At 39.4% G+C, this 18,728-nt stretch overlaps 2 protein-coding genes across 6 annotated transcripts in view; both read left to right on the top strand.

Moving 5' to 3' along the window:
- The window catches only part of LOC142358608 (uncharacterized), a 591,411-nt gene that overhangs the window by 139,404 nt on the left and 433,279 nt on the right, over positions 1-18,728 (top strand). The window lies entirely within an intron of this gene.
- Positions 1-18,728, top strand: part of LOC142358596 (innexin unc-9-like) — a 134,197-nt gene that overhangs the window by 46,711 nt on the left and 68,758 nt on the right. The window contains exon 1 of one of the 5 annotated variants that reach the window (XM_075410031.1): positions 15,981-16,228. The exons of 2 other annotated variants lie outside the window; for them this stretch is intronic. The gene's annotated coding sequence lies outside the window, so the exon portion shown is untranslated. Of the gene's footprint in view, positions 1-15,980; positions 16,229-17,170; positions 17,256-18,728 lie in introns of those variants that run through there. 2 more of the 5 variants (XM_075410033.1, XM_075410034.1) reach the window with 2 other exon arrangements.

The following is an 18,728-nucleotide window of genomic DNA, read 5'->3' on the forward strand; positions in this document are numbered from 1 at the left end:
CGAAAACGCTCAACACCCTCGATTACCGAATCAGATGAATCCGTCACATCAGTACAAACTTGTCCCCCTACAACATCCAGTCTTGGTGTAATTGCGAGAAACAAAAGCAGACAGATCATCAAGCAACAACAAATACAAAACAAATCGATAATCTCAGCCATAAAGACAGCCGCTGCCCAAACTCAACAAAACGACTCTGACTTTACAGTCGGCCCATGTTCACCTACACAATCGTACCCCACACAATACTACGTTTCGCGCAGTTACGAGGGACCAGAATCATCGATGACGGTCGGCGAAGCCGAAAGATATTATGAAAGTGATAGCGATTTAAACATTTAACCAAAACTATTGACATTTAACAAATGAAACAATTCTGATTCAAAACACTATAGTATTAATTATTTAACCAGTTCATATGTTATTAATTTTCTGTTAAATAATTTGTCACTTATTTTCGTCAAGGGGGAAATGTGGTACAATAGTACATGTCAGTCTGGGGGCTATTGATTTGGTGCAGCTAATCAAGTTCATTTTAAGTTAAATCAATTTAGTTCATTTTCATTTACCATTATTTCATTCATCATTTAATTCTTGTTATGAAGATCAAATCTTAAGTTTTCACAATTCTAATTTTGTTTACATCCTGTGTATGATATCTTTTGTCTGTTCATGTTGTCTTGTGACTTTAAGTTGCGGCAATTGGAAATGTTGTGTTGTGAACAAATTGCTGATCAGTTTTAGTTAATCTTTAATTGGAATCATTCTGCTCATTTTCTGAATTCAATTTAGTTGTCTCTCTCTTAAACTAGATTCCGCTCCGCTAAAGTCCTAATTTAGTTAAGATACAAATTAAGCTTATTTCGATAAGCGAAATACCCGTTCATCCGCAATCCGCGAATAAGCCAACAAATTGGAATACTAAGTTTGAATAAATTGGCACCGCAAATCAACTCAACCTACAGATTGCTAATCTGTACGACAAATTGATTCCAAACAAGCACAAACATAAATTTACACCTAAGTTTTTGTAGATATGCGCGTTGCAATTGGAAATCAAGTCTTATCTCTAAAAGAGGAAAAAAGATTGGTAGCGACACACCAAAAAGATAATTAAATTTCTATTCCATTGAAGGCTCGATTACAAAAAGAAAATGCAAACTTAATATCCGGTGCATCAGATAGAAAAACTGCTAATCTGTAGTAACAAGTGCCTCATATTCCCACTTGCAATCACGCTGAAATGAGCAAACCGATTAAAATGGGTTGGACTTAAACATAATCATTATAAAAAATAGAATTGAACACTGTCACGTCAGGCGAAAACATAGCTGATGTATGGTTTATTTCAAATGACCCGAATTACGCTTACAGTGATCCTAATTTAGCTCCAGAATTGTTAAATCATTGTAATTTTTTCTGGAAAAGTACTGGCACGTATAGGTTCAAAACATTTTTTTATGATCTAACAGATAAGCCGTATTAATTCCAGAAAACAATAGATATCACGCTATCGCCATTTTGAAACACTTACTGTTTCCATGATTATTGGGTTGTAGGAACAAAAATGGAGAAACAGATTATCAAGAGGAACAAAATCGGATCACTTCCAAGACCTGTACTCGTTTCTTGAGTTACTAAATTAATCTCCGCACTATTCCACGTTTAGCCAATCACTCAATCGAGTGCCTTGTCTACAAGATTACGATGTCTTGTACGATCCCAAAACGCTCAAAACGACATCAATTTTGAGTCTCGCCTCACGCAAACATTTTAAAAAATAGATCTTTTTGCGTTCCATACATCACATCACAAAATTCGCTCCAAATCTGGCGATGGGAATCTATGCCACCCGTTTTTTTACGTACTTAAAAAGGCTTCAATGTACGTTTGGACAGATATGCATCAAATCTGTTTCAAATGAGTTACCTGATCAGCGTTCAAAACTTTTGCGTTGACCTAGATCAAAACGAAACATATGGCGAAAGTCACGTCATATTTTCTAATTAGGAAAGTAAACCCGCTAATTGGAATAAAATTAATAGCCATAAACACGCTAAGCAAAACAGCAGTTGAAACTATCTTTTTGTCAGTTACTTCCGCCCTTTCAGCCGTCTCTTTGTCCAAGCAATCCAAAATTAGAACAAAATTTTACCCATTTTTTAATAACAATCTCAAAATCACAATAGTTATAGTCGACTCAAACATTTCTGAAAATAGCACAAGAGACAAAATCATCTCCGCAGTCAAATATTCAGCAGTGTGTGACTTTCTTAAATTACTAGATACTGTTTCTGCAAACAGTTATCGTCAGATTTACATTAAAAAACATAGTCCTCAAAGCGATGCCTGACTTGGTGATCTGGAAAGGGAGGAACGGAACAAATGTGTATCTGAACGCATTCAATCTCACTGGAAGGTCTATTGCCTATGTTTTGATGATCACGCGATTAAACGACGAGATGGTCGAATTCTTCTACCCATCCCACGCAAAAATGGGGCATGACCAACATATTTGCTAACGCATGATTGCCGCACACTAACCGCGCTCTAATAAACCTACATTTCTATCGACGAGAAAAATCTCAGAGTCTCATTTCAAATCACTTTCTAAATGACAAGAACCGAAAAAGAAGTAATTAAAATTGGATGATCCCATGAAGGACAACTGATGACCAAAATATCTCGTGTTAATAGCAATTGACAAATTAGTAAGTACCAGTTAACCAAAATTCATACTCGAGCGTCGAGTAACAATGTTAGCACTTTATTTGAAATTTACATCTGTAGTCATGAGGTTCCCAGAAACGTGCGACAAGACCAAGCAAAGTAACCAAGTAACTTTTTTGTGATAATTAAAACCAATATTATTGATGAACCTGTAAGCAAGCCATCGCTCTCTCGGTGCATTCGAACATATGATTAATACGATCAAACGCAGTTAATATTTTTGAAAAACCTGTAAACCTTGAAAACTGTGACCGACCCGTAAACCTGTACAAAAACTATAACTCTGATAAAACAATTTTAATCAGTAGATCGACTTCAATTCGTATAAGCTCCAGCAACAACGTGTAAGCATTAATATCAAGAAAACGTATTAGCTAACTACGTATAAGCATTAGTACGATCAATGTAACAAGTGAGACTTAGACGGCAAGACTTTTTGTTGTTCATTTAACAGGTTTTTTTGTCTGATGTCATTGACGTCAAAATCAGTTCGTATTCAATCGACAATTGTCTAGAAAACCTAAAGACATTAAGTCAAAAACCAGCTTAATCGATACATATAGTGGTTATATTTACTTAAATTTAGGTTAAATGAACTTTTTCGGAACTTTCTACGTATATTAGAACGTTTTATTAATTTAGAACGATTTCCGTACGCATTTAAATTCGAATATAAATACTCAATTCTGATTGGTTAATATTATTCGTTTATTTTTTTCGTAACATCCTCCGACCCGGAAGAAGATGTTGGGAAAACTGGTACAAGTTTTACAAGCGGGCGGACGAGTGAACCGGTCGACGTACGTAAAACGGCGGAGCGCGCGACGCTATCGGAGCCGTAGCGGAGTTCCACAATCCGAGCGGTTGGGTAGTAACCCCTAGGGTTGGTTTCTTCAACTATCCAAACCAAGTCACTGGTCTTAAGGTGTTGCTCGGCAGGCGTCTGCCACTTAGAGCGTCGGTTCAGCGTCGGTACGTGATCTCTGATCCAACAGGACCAGATCGCATTAGCGTACGACTGCGCACGGGCGTAGCGTTTACGATGGTCAAGCTCATTATTGCCGACAACAGACGGAATACCGGTAGAGTATTCTCCTAGAAGAAAGTGGTTGCGCGTTAAAGCGTTCAAATCGCACGGATCAGCGCTTACTGGTGTTAAAGGACGCGAATTGAGAGCATTCTCCACGAGACAAAAGGTAGTATGCAGTACCTCATCCGTGAGGCGACGCGTGCCAAGAATAGAATACAACACGCGCTTGAAGCTGAGTACCAACCTCTCCCAGATACCACCTTGATGTGGTGCGCTAGGTGGATTGAATCTCCATTTTATACCTTTGTGAGCGAGCTCAGCTGCAATGTTGACAACGTTCCACTTTTCAATACTTTCTCGGACTTCTCTCTCCGCTCCAATAAAGTTAGTGCCATTGTCCGACCAAATCATGGCAAGTGTACCCCTACGTGACACAAACCGCTCAACTCCCATAACACAAGAACTGGTGTCCATGGATGTAACTATCTCGACATGGACAGCGCGAGTAGTGAGACAGGTGAAGAGGAAGCCCCACCTTTTCTCAGTAGTACGGCGGACAGTAACATAGAATGGCCCAAAGTAGTCAACGCCAGTGTTCGTGAAGGGAGGAGACTGGTAAGCAAGTCTCTCCTTAGGTAAGTCAGACATGATTGGTTGCATAGTTACAGCTTGGAGTTCTCGGCATCTCAGGCAGTGTGCTTTGATGAATCGCAAGGATGATCTTAGTTTCAGTACTGTATAGTGTTCCTGCACAATTGATCTTAGGTATTCAACGCCTTGATGATAATGCTTTACGTGCGTGTGTTCAAGAAACAGTTTTACAAACGGATGACGTGCGTCTAAAATGATTGGATACTTTACCTTAAACCCAACTTCAATTAACCGCTTGATGCGGCCCGAAGAACGGATTAGCCCATTTGGACTAATAAACGGTGAATGTGGAGCAATTCGGCTACTCCGTTTAACAAATTTATTGTCCAGAAGATCTTTCCTTTCGGCTTCAAAAGACTCTCCTTGCACCAAGTACTGTAGATGACGCTCGGCTTCGTCAAGCTCAGTAGGGTCAGTGATGCTACCATCGAGATTACGGTAGCCGGAATGTTTCGGCAAAAGCCGGAGAACGTATGCAGCAATGCGCAAGTACTTTTGATAAGAACTAAACTTATCAAACGGAAACAATGATGGAACGGGAGTTGTCTGTTTTTTGACAGATGTAGCCAGGGAAACGGTGTCTTCTATAGGGACTGCTTGGTTGACGCCAAGTTTGATGTTATTAATGACGTCTTTGTTCGGTACGAAAGGGAAACTTGAGTTAGATAAGAAATGTGGACCATTGACCCAACTACTTAGTTGCAAAACCTCAGCGGACATTCCACGCGTGCCAGCGTCAGCTGGATTATCCTTAGTTGCGACGTGGTTCCATTGGTCAACGCTGGTATACTCCAAAATTTCACAAACTCGGTTTGCAACAAAGATTGGTTGCTTTTCATTAGAGTTTATCCACTGGAGAACGGTCGTGCTATCTGTCTACATGAATACTTGGTTAACAGTTACGGTAAGTGCTTGTGTAATTTCTCTTTTCAGTCGAGCGGCAAGTAGAGCTGCTTGTAGTTCGAGTTTTGGGACAGTCATTACTTTCATTGGCGCCACGCGCGCTTTCCCCAAAACAAACGCAAGCTCTGTTTTTTCTTCGCCCGTAGGTGTTTTTACACGGGCTCGTAAGAATGCGACCGCACTGAAAATATCCTGCGAACTGTCACCGAACATATGCAACTCTATATTATCAAAGGGTCCACCAAAGTAACTTCGGGGAATTTTGATGTTTTCAAGCTTTGGTAAGTCCGCACTCCAAGCCAAAAATCTTTGAACCATGTCTTGTGGGAGCTCGTCGTCCCATTGTTGTCCTGTGACACGCCAGATGTCTTTTAGGAGCAGTCGCGCACCGACGGTAAACGGTGCGACAAGACCAATGGGGTCAAAGACTTTCGAGACAAGAGTTAGGACCAAGCGTTGCGTGAGGGACTTGGTGATAGCGCAGCTTGTACCCCGACTCACAACTAAAGTGTCATTAGTGTTGTCCCATTTTAGCCCAAGCACGTGCGATGAATCCTCTTGACATGAAACAATAACCTTGGGCTCAGTAGATTGAGGAGAACCATCAATTCGATCAGCTAGATCTGGCACATTGCTTACAAACTTTGTAATCTTGAACCCACCGAGATGGAGAAGATGTACCAATTCCTTAGATCTATTGATGTCTTTCTCAGGAGACTCCACTGAGTCAAGGTAATCGTCCATGTAAAACTTTTCAAGGACGGCTTTTGCAGCTTCGGGGTAAAACTTGGCATTGTCTCTCGCAGTGCGTTGCAGTGCATAGTTGGCGCATGTGGGCGAGTCTTTACACCCCGAATATATGGCGCGTATATTGATACACCACAACGTTAGTTGTGGGGTCCTCCCGCCACAGAAAGCGAAGTGATGGTTGATCTGATGGTAACACGCCAACCTGTAGAAACATTCCTTAGATGTCGGCGGAGACGGCATATGGATGTTGTCGGAAGCGAAGAAGTACGTAAATAAGATTTTGGAGCAGATCAGGGTCAGTGAGCAAAGATTTATTCAGTGAGGCGCCATGAAAATTTGCTGCTTCATTGAGCACCCTACGCACCTTACCTGGTTTTTTCGGGTTTAAAACCGGATGGTGGGGTAGGTACCACTCTTTATCGGACCGGCTCTCAACCTTGTGAGCGTCCGGAAACTCAATTACATACCCCTTATTTAGGTCTTCCTTGATGGTACTAGTATACTTCTCTCTGAGGTCTTCATCCTTGGCCAAACGTTTTCCGAGCGTTTTTAGTTGCACAAGGGAGGAGAAGTAATTATTTGGGAGCTGGATGTTGTCTGCTGTCCACAGCATTCCGACATCGTATCTCAGGCCATTTTGTATGGTGGTACTCTCAAGGATCTCGTGAGCCCTTGCGTCTGCTGCAGATCTGGAGTCGACCTGCTTGCTTGCCCCGAATGATTCAATGTCGTACCATGACTTTACGTGACTTGCTAACTCATTGTCATGTTCGATATTCACTTTAAAGCCCGTTGAGGTTAAACAAGAACTTGATGGTAACGGACCGCTTAAGACCCAGCCTATGGGTAAACGTACGGCAACGGGTGAACGCTTCTCATCGGCAGAGATGTATTCTAACTGGCGGATGGCATGATAGACATCTTGTCCGAGTATCATCTCAATGTCTTTATAGGAATATGTCACGGGATCAAGGACCGCTAAGTGTGGGTAAGTCTCTTGCAGGGCCTGTACATTAATTATATCAGAGCCGACGTTCAGATTCTCTTTAACGAAAGGGTTGATGGTAAATGGTTCGAAATCTTGATGTTCTCTTGGTTTCACAGTAACTTCAACAACCCTAGTTTCAGCTACTTCTTCGGTATTAATACCCTTGACAGTTAGCTTTAGTGCTTTACCGTGCAAACCGAGTCTGTCTGCGAGACTACCGGCAACCCAAGAATTACTGCAGGCGGTATCACACAATACTAAAGCTTTGGTATCTAAACCGGACGAATTGACCAACTGCAATTCCGTAACCTGAAGGAGCCCCTTAACATCAGTAACAGATGACATTGTTGTGGTCTTATTAGACGGCTGTCGACTCGTAGTTGCTTTACTTTGACCTATGTTGACAGAAGACTGGATGGTATTTGGATTTGTTGACTTTTTTGATGGAAAAACCCTATCTGCTCCATGCAATAGTGTGTTATGCGAACTATTACACCCCTCTGCTTGGCACTTTCTTGGCTGAGGGCACTGGCGGATTGTTTGCTTGTCCCGTAAGCACGAAAAGCAAAGTTTGTTATCCGCCACCAACTTAGACCTCTGGGTTGGAGTCTTTTCCTTGAGAACTCGACACTCCCATAACCAGTGGTTACCTTTGCATACAATGCATCGAAAGAAAGTGTTTGTGGGAGCAGATTGCATTTGCTTCTTTGTTTCCCTTTGTTGCGAATTTGATGCAAACATTTTTGAAGCTGTTTTGGTCTTGGTTACTGAAGTGCTGTTATCTTCAGGCCTTGCCTTGGTTGCGCTTTGTTTCATAAGATCGTGGGCCTCAGCCTTTTCTTTAAGCCAGTCGTTAAAGTCATAGAGGGTAGGCTTAACCCAGTGCTTCTTAACCGTAAAGAGCGACCATGACTCTTTCATGTTTGGTGGTAACTTTTGTACTGCTTGTTAAGTAGGGAAGCGCTCTTCAAGTCAGCATCATATGATAGTGACTTGAAAACCCCAACGAGGCTGGATATTGCTGCAGAATAGTTTATGATGTTATCACTATTGTGCATTTTAAGAGACGGAAAGTTGCTTAGTTTATCCAAATGTGCACTTACGACTGCCTGTGGCTGGCCAAATTTACGTTCTAATGTCCTTAGTGCATCCTTGTACATTAAACCACAGTAAGCAAACTCGGCGATTGCAATCTTTGCTTTACCGGTGACGAGTGTTTTAAGGTACGTCAATTTAACGTCATCAGTGAGCGACTGCGAGTCAATCGCGCTTTTGAATTGACCATACCACTCATGCCACTTTAATGGGTCGCCATTAAGCTCTGCAAGTTTCCACTCGGGCAAAGGGTCGTTTTTCTTACTTGTTGTCGCATCAGCCAATTCCCTAATCAATGACGCATTGTCTGGTATCGGAGGGGCAGTTGCAGACACCTGCGGACCGCTCCAACTCAACAGAGTGGGCCCAACATAGGGGTATGTTGGCTGAAAAACCGGAGTGGCTAGACCAGGTACAACATTACTAGTAATCCCGATCGGGTTTTCCTGCTGTGCACCTGATGGTGATTGCGTATCAATCAAAGGGGGCGAATTCTGATAAATTCGTAGTGGAACATTAGTGCTTGATGGTGCGATATGCGTGTGTACATTTGGAGGCAGACTATTCACGGTGGTTGTGTCTTGGTTGACTATTGACGGTCTAAGCTGTGGAAACCGCCAATGACTCATATTTGGCACAAAGTTCTGGCCAAGAGGGATATTGGGCATATTTAGGAAAGGAGGAGCAACAGAACGTATGACTTTGTTTACTCGGTTATTATTATTTTGAAAAGTGTTGTAGACGGGAGGTTGATTGATCATTGGGGCGTGTAGAATGGGAGCAGTGACGTTAGGTGCAAATACTGGGTCCGGAATAGGAAGGTCAATGGGATGAGCGGCTTCGGAGTTGTGCTGTTGAGTGTTTGGACTTGGTGGGACGCTTGGGTGCAAGGGAACGTTTATTGCGGGGGCTGGATGTCTTGTTGTCGGAAAAATAGAAATAGTGGCGTTTGGTGCTCGGGGGACAAAATTAATTTGTTGTCGGGAGCATATTCGCTGGGCCGAATTATTCTTGGGTAGACTTGATGTTTCAGGTCCCCTGGATTGTGAAATTTGAAGTTTTGCGTTCGGAAATAACTCGGATGCATTATTTTGGTTTAATTGCGATGCAAACGGCTGTGGTGGAACGGGCTGTTGAATAGGGGGTGAAGAAGCCCCTGGGGCGTGTACAGAAGGCGGCGGACTATCCGCGGTTCCTTGGTTAGTTATGCTTGGAAGCGCCATGCCTTGCTGGCCAGTTTGATCTATTTGCGCTCTTAAATGCGCCTGTTACAACGCCTGTGTGTTACCAGCAGCCAAAAAATTTTCAGGTGGAGTAAAATAGGGGTCGAGTTGCTGCAAGGTCTCAATGCTTAAAAAGTAATTGCCTCGACAATTTTTTGGAGTGGAATGCCTTGAAATGTCAGTGTTGTGATCTTCCACTGCTTCGCCGTAATTGTGTCTAGTGCATTCTGGAGGGTCTTTCGTAACCTCTGGTTCGCTAGTTTTCTTGTTGTTAAAACTTAAGGCAAGTGAGGTGTTGATCCAATCCTGGACAGCCTTTTCACTTCTCATTGAGCTCTTAGCACTTGCGGGGGTTTCAGATTGGCTACCTTTAGAAACGGCGTCCAACAATTCAAATTCTTGCAGAGTTGCCTCAGCCAACCGTTTCCTGTTGTTTTCCTGCAGTTCATCCAATTCCATTTGTTTATTCTGTTTAGCAAGGCGAATGGCTGCCTCATTCTGTTTTTCAATTTCTTCGCGCTTCATTTTTGACGAGGTCATCAATGAGGGAAGTCTAGAACGAATGGATGCCCTCGGTTCCTGAAACTCACTCACTTTATCATCAGCAGAGTTGATGTAGTTTCGTGCTGAAGTGAGGATCTTGTCGTTCTTGGTTGTCATTGCCTCTAAGTAAGACTCTAGTGAAGGAACAAGTGCACTTGGATCCTCCGTTTTTCCAGCAAATGCAATCAGGTCCTCATTTTTGTCTACAACGGTCATAAATGCTTCGTTGCACTTTGTTACTAGGAGTTCAACTTTCACTCGCCTACTTTGACTATTTATACAATGAAGGATATCTTCATGTATAGCATGCAATTCAGCCTCACGCTTTGACCTGGCGGCGTAAAACTTTTTGACTTCTTGATCAAGACTATTAGACATCATGATGTTATTATTTCCAAAGACCAGCAATCCTACCACTGCACACGGTTATATTTTATATGCACACTCCAAAGAAACCTAATACACGCAAAACGAACCCAACGCAAAAGACACCAAACACAGCACACTGTAGACAGTCTGTAAAACAAACCATCCAAAGAGCAAAGAAGGTTGTCGAGCACACTGTGCCCGACAAAAACAGAAGTGGAGCGCTGAACGCTATGCGCTCAACGCGGCGGGAGGCAAAGGACACACGGGAAGTCGAGCGAGCAATGCGCGACGAAACGGAGACGTTACGGACGAAAAGTCGAGCGAGCAACGCGCGGCGCGACGGAAACGGGACAGACGAGAAGTCGAGCGAGCAATGCGCGACGAAACCGAGACGTTACGGACGGAAAGTCGAGCGAGCAACGCGCGACAGAACGGAAACGGGACGTGCGGGAAAACGAAAGAAACGGGACGGTGGGAAAGAACGGGCGGGAAATGAGTTTGGAAAGAACTATGTTAGCAGACCACAGCAAAAACTCAAGCAAACAACCTAGCCGTAACTCCAGAACAAACTTAAGTCACACCATAGGAAGAAGGAGAGAAGCTACTGCAAGACAATCTAATATAGTTCATAATGCGTCTATAACGACAAATTTAACGACAAACTAATTTACGGCAATGCAGTAGTACACTAAAAGGATGTAAAGGTCAAGAAATTTACTTGCCGTAACTCCAGAATAAACTTAAGTGACATCCTATCAAAACCCAAACCAAAACAAACAATCAGCATACTAACGGTATTAAACAAACTACAGCAAAATTGAATGAACTACAATAGTGTATTTGTAGACTAAGATAGTAGGAAAAGTCAAGAAACAACCCAGCCGTAACTCGAGAAAAAACTTAAGTCACACCCTAGAAGGCAACAAGACCAAACCAACTAGCAATCATACATGTACACACAAACATAGAGCAGCAAAATCAATATACGACAACAGGAAGGCTTGTAAATTAGTAAAGTTGAGAAGTCAAAAGACAATCCAGCCGTAACTCGAGAATAAATTTAAGTCACACCCTAGAAAGCTGTGAGACCTAAACAACAAAACAGCATACTAGCATACTCAACATACTACAGCAAAAACAACAACATACTTCATCATATATAACATACTACATCGAAAATCGGAAAAGTGGCGAAGAAAACGAAAAACGAAGTTTTGGGAGAGCGACGTTATTGAGAAGAAAAACGGAACAAGGAGAAATGAAAAGTCAAAGGACGGAAAGGATGCGGACGAAACGGTACATAAATGAGCGACGAGAAAAATTATAGGGATTCGATCAAATTTTTTTTTGTAGGCCGGAGGTTGTGAAAATTTTTGCAACTTTTTCTGTGTAATGAGTTTCACTCAATTAACAAACCTTCTTGCTGGAAAATTGATTTTTTGACAAATTTGTCAATATTTTATGTTTTTGTTCAATTTTTTCTATTTTTGGTCAACATTTCTGCAATTTTCTGAATACGGAACGGTAATCCAGTAAATTGGACTTTTTATGCCTGACAGTACGGTTTTTCAATATTCTATATTGATATTCTATGTTTTTTTGATTTGCATCAAAATTGACCAAAAATTTTCAAAATTGGACAAATTAGCATAATTTTCTTTCAATTTTCTCTTTATCAGAGGTTATTTTTTTGATATACGAACCGACTATATCATTTTTCCGAATTTTTTGGTAAATCGGCCAAAGATTTTCAAAATCGATGTTTTGTCGTCTTAAAAATTTGTTTTTTTTGTTGTGGGCCCCCTTACCAATGTTTTCTACGAATATTAGTTTCATTCTACTACACCAATGTCAAAAATTCACGGGTTGGGTTTCTTGCCGTCTAAATTAGTCTTTAATTACTTCACTGCAAAAAAGAGTTTTGGTTCTGTCTTACAGTTTTTTCTTGCTTGAAGTGCCAAGACTTGAAGTGCATCAACTGTAGATAAGCCTCAATTGAGTTTATCGTCGACTATGATCAAGGTAGCTCCATTATTTTGTGCTCCAAAAAGAACCAGAACCTCTGTCCTGTTCAGTGACCTCGCCATTTGTTACGTTCGTTCATGTTGACAGTGTTCAAATCTCACACAAGGAGCTGGGTATGTTGGGGAGGAATTTTGCGGATAGTGACGACCTTTCATTTTCCTTTGTGGCCATGATGTCCAAAATATACCAAACATAATCGTGATTCCCGAATGTTTTCACATTCTTAACAGTGTTCACAGCGTCGCAAGCTTTGCATCTGATTTGAGATGACTGTGGTTCAGATTGTTTCCGCGGCCACTCATAGCAGGCAGTGCTCATACATAACATTATTTTGGGTTGCTTGGCCAGATTGCGACAGAAGACACTACAGAAACGGGCAGCACAGCCCGAATTGAACAATTTCGTCGAAGCTGAGCGGGAAAAGGAACCAGCACAAAGCCTATCTGGTTAATAAGTTTATCACAACAATTAGGCTAAATCACACGAATTCCGCATAGGGGCGCGGTACCAAATATAACTCTGATAAAACAATTTTAATCAGTAGATCGATTTCAATTCGTATAAGCTCCAGCAACAACGGGTAAGCATTAATATCAAGACAACGTATTAGCTAACCACGTATAAGCATCAGTACGATCAATGTAACAAGTGAGACTTAGACTGCAAGATTTTTTGTTGTTCATTTAACAGGTTTTTCGTCTGATGTCATTGACGTCAAAATCAGTTCCTATTCAATCGACAATTGTCTAGAAAACCTAAAAATATTAAGCCGAAAACCAGCTTAATCGATACATATAGTGGTTATATTTACTTAAAATTAGGTTAAATGAACTTTTTCGGAACTTTCTACGTATATTAGAACGTTTTATTAATTTAGAACGATTTCTGTACGCATTTAAATTCGAATATAAATACTCAATTCTGATTGGTTAATATTATTCGTTCATTTACGTCGTAACAAAAACTGTAACAGATCGCTAACAGAATACCAAAAACTAAAATTGGACGAGATCTTCTTATATCGTAGAAGACAGCCTCCCATGGACCTGACACACGCCGCATCTAATAAGACGCAACTATCCGAGAAAGTATTAAAAGGACGATTGCTTTTATATAAAAGTGATGGTTCATTGTAATTTTGTATCGTAATTGCTTATTCTTAATATTTCTTATTGTGGATTCTATAATTCATTGTGCAAGTATCTGATAGTAGGCCCTAATCGCAGATCACTTTTATTTAGTATTTTTCGCATTTACTTTTTCTGTAACAGATCTTTTTTTCTGTTACAATACTGATACAACCTGTGGTCATCGAATACTTCAACCCATTCCGGTGTGTGTGTTTTCATGCGTCTGTTTGCAGGTGTGTTGTGTGTGCGCATATGTGTGCGCATACAGCTATTAATTGTTTGACTGAGATGTTTCACTGATCGAGCAGGCTTAAATACTTAAGACCTCTTGGATTGATCCTTAAAAGATTTTGAGTGAGACCAATTTCTCTGAGATCGTGGTATGATTCCTTTTAAAATTTGTTGTAATGCGCAGAGAGAGAGAGAGAAAGAGAGAGAGAGAGAGAGAGAGAGAGAGAGAGAAAGAGAGAGAGAGAGAGAGGGGCCAAGGTATCAATTAAGATTGTATAGGGAAAGTGAAAGATAATATTTGCGCTGCAGATATTTCGGCTTCACGAAAAATCCAAGCAATTTCTCTACTGTTGTGAAGAAACAAATTATTGAAATAATGCATCAGTCCTGATCTTTACCAAGCTGGGAGTAAATTTTGGAATTATTACTATTAGTTGTGATTGCCGAAAAAGATACAGAGTAAAACAGCTGAATATGCTTTAGATTAATTAAAAGCGAATAGTTTGGTTGAATTGGATCTTGATAGCGTAAATTGTCGAAAAGTAGTGAATTGGTTTTTATCATAATCAATTTGCATCGCGGAATGATCCAGTTTGATGAAAAAAAAAAACAAAATGTGGCAAATTTCACAAATCTCAGGAAAGCCATATAGTTTTATATGTCAACAAATTTTGCAAGTAAAAACTTGCCAGGTTACATTTTTAGAGATCTTCCTAATTACGATGTTTTCATTTTGTCAAAATAAACTCCCTCAAAAAATCCACCGAGTTTGAAAAGTAGACGAGCATCAAAGAGTTTTTGGGCGACATCAGAGGTGATTATGTTCTTAGCTCAGAAATCGTCGTTTTTAAGCGTAAAAAATCGTCAGTTTGTTTGGTATTAGCTGGACAAAAACGAAAAACCCTTACATTTTTTGTATCGGCGTATGTTTGGAAACGTTAGAAATGGTCGGTTTCAAATCATAGGAGTATATGAAAAATGACTTATGTACCTGATCTTGATCATGTTAAAACTCCGTGAGTATCGTTTACTGAAATGAATCTTCATCGATGTTCAGCAAGCCCGCTAACTTTTCCACATGAAAAACAAAGAAAAATTGATACTTGTTTAAATAGTTTTGTATATGAACAAAGTCAATCATGGTTTCACTTTTTTTTGAAGAAATTGTCTTCAAGAGGTACATTTGAACCTCTTGCAATTAGATGATTAGAAGGTTATCATATTATTTAACTACACTATAAACACAAAAATTCAGTTTTTGAATGTAAAAACCGATGATTTCTTACTTTTCAAACCAATTATACGAACAAACCAAACATGCCGATGAACTCTTATGTGGAAAACCGAAGATGCGAGACATTTCTCATGTCGTTTTTGTACTGTCTTTTTGACTAGAACTGGGATTCTCGCAAAAATGGTAAACACTTTGCTAGCGAAAAAACTGGGCTGGAATAAGATAGAAAAAATTTGGAAACGATAAGTGAGAAATTATGAGTTCAGGTATGCTCAAGATAAATAACTCCAGCGCCTGAATCTTTAAACTTCATTCATTGTGCATGGAAAGATAACTATGAAGAGGTTAGCAGAGAATGATGGGTTAATTTTTGGTCTATTTTGAAATGGTATTAAGGCAACTTAGCTAATGTACTGCGTTTGTTTGGTTGTTCATTTGTTTATTTATTTGTTCACTCCTGGTGACTGTCAATTTGACACAGTGGTCTCTTTTTATTTACCCTGCTTCTTAGATTGTCATTTTATAGACTGTGTATGTGCAGTTCCTGCCTAAATCCTCCTTTATGGCTACAGTGAGGAAAAATGCGATGAATGGGCAATGGGGGGGGGGGGGTGTTTGGGATTTGAGGAGGGGAGGGATGGCTGAGACAATTGGTGTACAAATGGCAATTGTGAGGATTTAAGACGGAGCAAATTGTGCCGTAAAAATGCTGCTTTTATTATCTTCCCTCCTGGCAAACAACTGAGCAGTCTATATACATCTACCCATTTTATGTGCTACAAATTATGTCCCATGTTTTCTGCAGAATGTACCTACACCACTCACTTCCACCTCAACCGCTACACCACCACTAACAACAAACACACACACACACGACACAAACACACAACACAGAACGCAGAACACACAAAGCATTAGCTGTGAAACAAAGAACAAGAAACATCATTATTTCATCGTAAGGATATGCCAAACAACAAACTAGCAAACAATGGAAGCGACGCGGGGGGTAGATATTAGTGCAGGAAAAATACTTTTCTCCATTTGTTCGATGTTTGACAAAGGAAAAGTGCTGCAGTGCTGTAGTTGCTCGTTAGTCGCGTGGTGTATTTACAACACATACAAACATATATACAAACTGCTTTATTGCTTACGCATAGTACCACTTACGGCAAATGGCGCACTTTAAATTCTCCTCTGAGCCTTTTACCAATAATAGGAGAAGGCACTTTTGTCCCCACTTAAATTTCGCTCCCTTTAAACAAATACAATAAGGATTTAAGGTTTGATTAATTTTTCACTTTTTCACATTTTTACTCTCATGCCAAGGTAAGCAAATTGTAAGAAAACAACAACAACAGCAGCAAACCTACACAAACAAACATTCATATTTTGCCTACCCTTCTAATCAATAACAGCATCTGTCTGCTTTTTTGTGAGACATCCCGTAATCACAGCAATTGGTACCAAGTCAGGGTTCTTACAAATCTTTTGTCCACCATATTTCCATTGTTAGCATATAATAGACATATAGATTAAATAAATAGTATAAAAATATCATTATAGGGTGACATTACAGTGTGATGAAACTTTTTTAATCAATCGCAGCGCTAATATAAGCGTCGTTTTCAGTCTAAATTTTGGGGGAAAATTGTGCTGAGCGATTTTAAATGTTTATTGAAAACCGCAGCACTCGTTTAAATTTCTAATTTCTGATCCCTGCAGTGGAATATTCTAGAATTCAGTCTGTTCCTATATACTGTGCCAGATTTTTACGCAGCTGGTATTTTAAAAAATTGCCAAATTCATGTTTCAACTAAGTTAACGTGTTTCTCATAAATTCATTTCAAAATTCTGTCTTCTATCTCAAACCGCTGTTCGATTCTAAATTAATGCCATATTATTTCAGAGACTTTATGAGAGCAACGCAAACCATAGAAGAAGTTTTGTAGCGCTTAAAATGTACTGAGCATAAAAAGCAGGTGAGAACCGCCTAGTTTTACGACGCACAATTTAAATCTTGACGCAGTATTACTCCAACTTCGGATCAAAGTAAGAAAAAAGTTTGTGCGTCATTGACCCTCTGAACTAGTGCTATGGTTATCTATGAAATTGAGACAAGGCGGTAGAGTGACGTAGCAAAAATCCCAATGCAAATTAGGTGAACTACATCCTAGTTTTTTTTAGTAAAAAATGTTGTCAAAAAATTGGATATATTTTAACGCTTCAATTATTATTGAGATTGATTTCAGTTTTTAAGGGATGGAGAAGACAGATGTAAGGAAAGTACAATTTCGTGACAGAATGATATCTGTGAACTTAGATGGAGTTCATCAACTCTACATTGCAGTATCTAGTAAGTTACAATAGCGGACTATCTCCTTTTCATAGATAGGTCAAAGCTCTAGGGAATCAATGGCGTGAAAATTTCACTATTTTCAAAAATGATCAGAAGACGAAGTAGTAATGCCTCAAAAATGGATTGTTGACTTGATAAAACCAGGACGCTAGCTTAGTTTTGACGTAATAGGAACTTCTTGAGAGTGAAATTTGTAAAGTACAACTCAACCAATTTTAGGTAGGTGGTTTGCGCAATCGCACATTTCGTCAATAAGTATCCGATTTCATTATTTTTATTTGACATCTTTGAATAAAACACAATTTATAATTTGACTGATCTACACGATGTCCATAACTAACTTTGTTTGAAAAAAATATTTTTTATAAAAACTTATCTGTTAGTTTTGTTATTTTTCTTCAAAGGATCGGAATCTTCGAATAAGATTATTCTACGCAAAATTTCGAAGCTAACTTATATTCATGAATAAAACTAATTCTAATAAAGAATACGATTTATGTTAAAAAATTGTTTTGATAATGCTCAAATTGTTCTAAGAAAAAACTGGATTAATGTTGAAATCGTTATGACAACATTAAAAGGCATTAAAAAGTACATTTTTTAACTCTATCTTTAAATAAGCAAAAAATAAAAAATCACCCTTATTTATGGCGTGGCTGTCTTAACTTACGCGCAATCAAACAAGCAATGGCAAACTTTTTTAGTCAGTTTATTTTCTTAGACTCTATATTTCTTGAATAATTTGATGGAATAAAGAAATTTGAATATATGATTTTTCGCTGTACAATTCTTTTGGTGATGAGCCTCATTTTTGCGCTTTTTGTTTAGTTTCATTATTATTTTTTATTCACCTTGAAAGCTAACTTCACTTTGGTAAATTTTAGGCATTGAATGAAAAAAAAACGTCACAGGCTACATTAGCAAAATGAGGCAACTAAATATAAAAAAGAGTGGTATTTATGTTGACTGATGTGTTGTATGGTAAACTGGTTTGAAATGCAGTTTTAACTAATGGAATTGTAAGTAGATTGTAAGCATTCATTCAAGTCGCTAACTTGAAAATACAACACAGTTTTGTTATTTTGGGCATTCTATTTATTTTGGGCGCAACAATTGCGTATGTAATCAGAGGAATGCTTTTTGTTTATTTCTGCCCTGCGAACAAGCTTTATTTACTTAAAATGTTCTCTAACAATAGCAGCCGCAGTCCCAACAAAGGCCCTATTTTTCCAACCCTCTGTTCCATACTGCGACAGCGTGAATACATTTAATCAAAAGGCAGTGGGCAAAATTTAATCTTATAAGGCTTCCGTCAGATTAAAACCTACTAAAACCGAGCTGGGGATTTTAACACTGCCACCCCACTGTTTCAGACACTAAATTACTTAGCTAAAAATCATTTTTTACTGAGCAGCTAAAAGAATTGTTTATGTTTGTTTCTAACTAGCCTTTTCTTCACACGTAGTCGGC

Source organism: Convolutriloba macropyga, chromosome 2, assembly GCF_964194025.1.
Source record: "Convolutriloba macropyga chromosome 2, txConMacr16.3, whole genome shotgun sequence".
NCBI classification, from domain to species: Eukaryota; Metazoa; Xenacoelomorpha; order Acoela; family Convolutidae; genus Convolutriloba; species Convolutriloba macropyga.